The sequence below is a fragment of the Corvus brachyrhynchos genome, unplaced genomic scaffold (genome assembly GCF_000691975.1).
Source record: "Corvus brachyrhynchos isolate BGI_N302 unplaced genomic scaffold, ASM69197v1 scaffold115, whole genome shotgun sequence".
Taxonomy (NCBI): Eukaryota; Metazoa; Chordata; class Aves; order Passeriformes; family Corvidae; genus Corvus; species Corvus brachyrhynchos.
In genome coordinates, this window is record NW_008239553.1 from 20,894,283 (window position 1) to 20,900,642 (window position 6,360).

Consider the following 6,360-nt stretch of genomic DNA (forward strand, 5'->3'; position numbering starts at 1 on the left):
AGCCCAGCAGGGATGCTCGAGGAGCAGCAGCCACATGTTTTTCGGGGCAGGGAGGAATTCCCCCTCTCCCGCCGTGCTGGTAACTCACACGTGCCACTGAATCACAACACCGGGCAGCCACGGGCCTGCCAATGGACAGCGAAAGAGAGATTTAATTAAAATGTTATGTCTTGTAATGACATCATGTTAGGGATGGCATTTAAACACAGAAAAAAAAAAAAAAGGAAATAAAAATTCCTCCTGTGTGAGAAACATAGAAAATAATGGCGGAACAGAACGAAAAAATCCCCTAAAGTCTAAAATACAGGGAAACTTCGCTCTTTACATACTTAGCACATATTCGACTTTCACAAAGGTTTGTACATTTGTAGCACTAGAAGAAATAACTGCTGTTTATCCTGCCAGCCTTTGTAATTCCTGTATGCCCTGCAAAATGTGCCTAACTGCTGCAGTGTCCTTTTGCTATGCACATGCATCGACAGCACTCAGCAATTTTTACACTTTCCCCATGTCTTACAACTTGAGTGATAGTCCATATGCTGGGAGTCTCCAAGTTTCTCTCCCCAAGCTTAGAAAGTCAAATTCTGCTGCCTTTTGTGCTAGGATTTCAGTAGAGTTACCACAGCACAGAAGCAGAAGTTTTTGTTTCTTTTAAAAATCAGAACAGAGATAAAAGTGAGGTTTCTTTACTTACCCTGTGTTGTGGCTCAACAGTTGGTTCTTTGCTCACAATATTACATTAATTATATTATATTACATTACATATTATATTTAATATCTAAATATAATAGATCTTACACAAAGAAGGAGTAAGGACAACAGTAATGTTACCAAAGTGCATATCTACAACTCTCCTAACACTGAGTTAATCTTGTTTAGGTTTCTGAAAACTTGTTGAGCCACAGAGCAGCAACTCCTCTCAGCAGATGAGCATGACAGCTGGAAAAAGTCATTTCTTGAACAGCTTCAGCCTGTTTTGCAGGACAAGTGCCAGAAGTTAGGACACAGTCAGCCATCTCAGCAGACGGCACAATTTAACTGGTGCACCTCCAGGAAAAGGTGGCGATGGTTTCCAAAAGCTCTTTAATTCCCTTTAGGATAGGTGCATGCAGACCTTCAAGTTGCTGGGGCTGGCTGACACATAAAGTGTATAATGATTCAACTTTGTTATGTTCTTTTTTACAGAAAAGCCCCCAAAAGATGGGCTCCCTGAGACAGCCAGGGTTCCTGGTAGGACAAGGAATCCTTGTTTTTCTGTGCCTGGACAAGTGCAAAGCAGCACTATACACAGATTGTACACAGATTTCAGGCATTAATCCCAAGTCTTCCAGGCTTGGCCTGATTCTGCTACTAACCTTCATTGCTCTGGGCTTTTTTTCCTGCTGGGGTTATGTCATCATGTTGGAATAAGGTCCTTGGAAAATGGACTGTTTGTAATCATGATCAGCACTTCTATGACATTGCAGGTCTGATTTAAGGAGACATCTTTTAAATACAAAAAAGAATCACCAGCAAAGAATCAAATATTCTCCAGGAGATAGAGGAAGCCATGACAAAAGTGTTTAAATGTTGGAGATTAATTCATATGGCCTGTTTAGATTGGAAGTTGTAAAGGTCAGACAAAAAAAGAGGACAGACACTTTTGGTTCTGGAGTTTTAATACTCTTAAAATTGCTCCAGACAGATCTCAGACTCAGTTTGCAGCATTGCATCTGAATGAAAGGAAATTCTGTTTGATGAAGGTTGAACCCAAGGATTGGTTCTAAGAAACCTCTTAAAAGCAACAACTATGAAAACAAAAGATGCACAGTCTAAATCCATTCAAGCATGTCAAAGCTCCCTCAGAAGACATGGTGCTTACGAAGTTGATAGTCCCTTTTAAAACCCCTAAGTTTTTCTTTTTTCAGACAATCTAAAAATAAAACATTAGCTAAGCCTAACATGCTAAATACATGAGTTGAGATCACTTTCTGGTGGTTGAGGATGGGCTTTAGGATGATTGAGGCACAGGAATATTTATAACCATTGCTGGATTGTGGGACCTGTCGGTCAGTGCAGAAGTGTCCTCTGGTGACAGCAGCGCTCACAAGCTGTGCCAGGACTGCAGAGCCCAGCATGTGACTGATGGTGGGATCTGCACAGGAATGCTCACGAAAGGCAACTATGAAGCCCCACACTGCCCAGAGTCAAATGCAGAACTGCCACCCAAACCCCAAACATTTTAGCATCCTGGCTTCTATTTCTGCCGTTTTGAACACAGGATTCACAGCAGCTGAGCCACAGCACTGCCTGTCTCTTCATTCCTTTCCTCTCCAAGCTAATTTCATCTGTAGGGCACTCGATGGAGAAAAATTGGAAAGTACATAGATTATAACATACATTCTTATAGGACTGTTAACCTAGGAACTATCAATATAAATCCTAAATAAATTGGTAAGATAAGACTAGCAAATTGACAAAGCTGAAGTTGAACTGTGTGTTATCCTATTGAGGATTCCTTCTAACTTTGTTACAGGGAAATTATGGGACAAGCATGCCATTTTCAGTCCCTCCACATGGCTTGGTTAAAGCAGGTAGCACAAGCACCAGAATAACTCTAGACCACAATGCTGTGACACGATGTTGGTGCAGCAGCACTCTGTTAGTCAAATAAAGACCCTTTCTTTGAAATCAATCTAAGGAAAAAGACGAACAACAGCAGAGAAGAAAGAAGTGAAAGCTGATCTTCCATGGCCGTTGGCCAGCATTTTGGAGAGTATGCTGTCATGTAACATCCTTGTAGGAAACTTGGCCCAATCAAACATTTCTCTCATCAAAAGCGAGTGACCTGAACAGCTGGATAAACGCTGTGAGCAAGCAGGGAGGCACAGGCGGAATGCTGGAGCTTGCTGCCTTCTCCCCCCCTCTGGCAAAGGCTGTGGGACGTCGCGTGGGCTGAGCACCTCCAGCCTGGCCGGCTGCTGGCCATACCCAGAGCCTCTCGCAGGGCAGTGGCTGATACAGCCCCGTCTTTGGAAACACAGGAAACACTTTTTTTCCTTCTTTCATACCTAAAAAATTGTAAGGATTGAGTTGCACCTAAAAAAATATATTTAAAATAATTTCAGCAATTTTCCAGGAAAGAAGCACTGCAAACCCAGGAAACTGATACATTACGGTAAAGAAACAAACCTAAAGTTGGCCTCAGTGCACTTTTTGGAAAACACATGCAGTCCGTGGCTTTCTGCCCTGACAACATTTCACGTGTAGCTTGTACTGATGTGCATTTTAATGCACTCCAAAATGCCTTCCATTACCTGAAGGGAGCCTACAAGAAAGCTGGAGAGAGCCTTTTTAGAAAGGCATGGAGTGACAGGACAAGGGGGAATGGCTTCCCACTGCCAGAGGGCAGATTTAGATTATGTAAGAGGAAGCAATTCTTCACTGTGAGGTTGGTGAGGCACTGGAACATGTTGTCCAGAAAAGTTGTGGCAGTGTTCCCTGGAATGTTCAAGGCCAGGTTGGATGGGGCTCTGAGCATCCTGGTCTAGTGAAAGGTGTCACTGCCCATGGCAGCTAGGTTGGAACAAGATGATTTTTTGAGGTCCCTTCTAACCCAAGCCATTCTCTGAGTTCTATAAATGAATGATTCATGAATGATAACCATTGTTTTAACAGTCAGTGACTTAGAGCAGTTAAAAATCCCAAACTTTGCCCAAGTACATACACACATATCCCCAAATACACAAACATATTTTAGGGATAGTGCTACATCAGCATCCCTACTGGGAAACAAGGTAATCAGTTTACTTACCTGTCTTTATAATTCTTCTGATTTGCAGCACAAGTTATTTTACCTTTTGCATCAGTCTTAATCCAGACACCATCTTTAAACCCAAGTGCCCCAAAATGGGAAGCTTTCTTATTGGTGGTAACTGGAGATTCTCTGAGGGTTTTTACACAGGCCTGATACTGGACACATACACAGTCGAGCACTTGAAAGGCAAGGTTTTAGCAGAGCACTGTCTAAGGAAGCACCAAATTAAGGGGAGTAGGTAGCTGATGAAGGGGAGGAGGAAGAATACATCACTTGGTAGCAGGCTGAGAAATCTCAGAATATCCCCTTGCAGCAAGCTGCATAAAGCACCAGGAGCACCTCTGCAGAACTAGACTGTTGCTGTTGTGAAGATCAAGGCAGTTTAGCAATGCAAGGGGAAGATCTCTTGGATTTACAGCTAAATGCTGTACAAAAAACTTTGCTGTACAAAACAATCTGGACACCGGCAATTTCTTTAGAGTGAGAAGGCTCTTGCAGGGTAGAAATAGTCCTTGGTAACCTCAAGAAGCATTATCTACAATTGCTGTGATCAGTTATCACAGTGATGAACAATAGGTAACATGACCAGTGCTAGATATTATTTATTGAATACAAACAGATAAAACTTGGAAGAGACAAGATCGCTGCATCAGTGCTAGATATTATTTATTGAATACAGATAAAACTTGGAAGAGACAAGATCGCTGCAGGGTAAGGGTTAATTCAGTGGTTACATCAACGATTCATAAACCACAAGTGTAATCTCCTAAATCCTAAAGCACTAGATTACCAGTGCAGCAGGAACACGGTGTTGGGCAGGACTCCGGTGCAGTCTGGAGTCCCCAGAGACCTGCTCCCTGCATGTGTCCATGAAGACTCTTCACTTCTGGACTGTGACAGATGCAGGGATGGCTGGGTGTGGGGCAGCTGGTGACTGCAGCAAGTGGAGTGGGGCTGTTCAGGGTCTGCCCCCCTGTAACTATATAGGTTTCCAGCTGCTACTTACTGGTTTCTAATGCCCACATTTGCTAAGATCGTATTTCTTTATTATTAATACTAACATTTAAGTGCTCTCTCCCAAGTACTTAAAACCTCACCCCTCCACAAAAGAGGCATCCAGCAGTGGGTACTGGGGAACTGGCCCCAGCTCAAACCCCTTACAAAGAAGAGTGCTAGCTCACATCTATCACGTGAGCTGCCAGACCAAAGCAAACACAAGCTTTCCAGCATTTTTACAGGCTTCCAGAAATTAGACTTCCAGCAGGTGAATCTGACACTGGATATGCCAGTTAAGGTGATCACCTGCCTCCTAATACAGGTGAAAGGACTTGATACAACAAGTCCTAGCTACACTGGTGTTGACACCTAAACATGAACAGCCAGTACCAGCTTGACTGCAGCCACCACAGAAGGCTACAGCCAGCATTTGAAGAGGCCTTCTCCTGTGACCTCATCCTGCTTGGGTAGGAAGGGCTGCTTCTAATACCTGCAGTTACTGTAAGGATTGGTCTTCTAAATCTTTGGGAGCCTGTGGTGGCCAGGAGGTGAGCAAGCTGTCTTTGAGGAAATGCTGGTGTTTCCTGGACAAGAGAATCCTTTGGGTTGGGAGCCCAAAGGGACTGATTCCATGGCTATTAAAGAGTTATGTACACAAAACATCAGAAGAAATTGCCTAGGGCAGCTACTCAGCTCTGACATGAATGAAAGGGGCAGAATTTGCACAGATACTGCTATACCAGTTGGTACAGAAGTATCTGGATACATGCCAGGGCTAAGATCTATTGGAGCTACCAAGAAGGGCAAGACTTTCACTGTTGCAGCTTGTTAAAATGCTTAGAGAACAGGTGCTGCACTTGAAGCTCAAGGAAGCCTACTGCCTGTTTTTTTTAAAAGCCTGGTAGGGCCTCACTAGTTTGAATCCAAGACAAAGCTGTTTGCCCTATTCATTTTGACACCTTTGTGAAAAGCTTCTGCTTGGAGCCCCTGACAGATACTGTATAGGCCTTACCCTGGTGGTAAGATCAGGTGGGATGGCTGATCATGGTAACACACACATTTGTTAGGGGGGGAAAGATGGATGAGGAGCATGAATATTTCAGCCCCTAAGACAAGGAGGGACATAGAAGTAACTGCCCTCTTTCCAAGGGCCATAAAAAAGACATCCTGACATAGCTCAGAAAAAGCATCACTGAAGTTTGAAAAAGCTTCAAAGAAAGTACCAGCTCAGGCAGGCTGCTTTGAGGAACTTGGTTCATGCCCTGCAAGCACCACTAAAGCAAAGGAGAGTCAGATCTGAACTGCACATATGGGAAACAGGAGTATTTTAAGCACAGCTGTTCAAAGCAGAATACTACCTCCTGTATTTCACCTTCAGTCTACGTAAGTGAGGCCTTAGGCTTTCAAACTTAATGGGAAATTTATAACTTTGCTCAGCACAAGCACACAAACACTATTGTCATAAGCACAGATAGGGGTTGGACTATTCCCACTTGCTCTATCCAAACTCAAAATTATAGTTGCATTGTTGAGGGGATGCTATTGAAGGAAATAACCTTGGAAAGAGT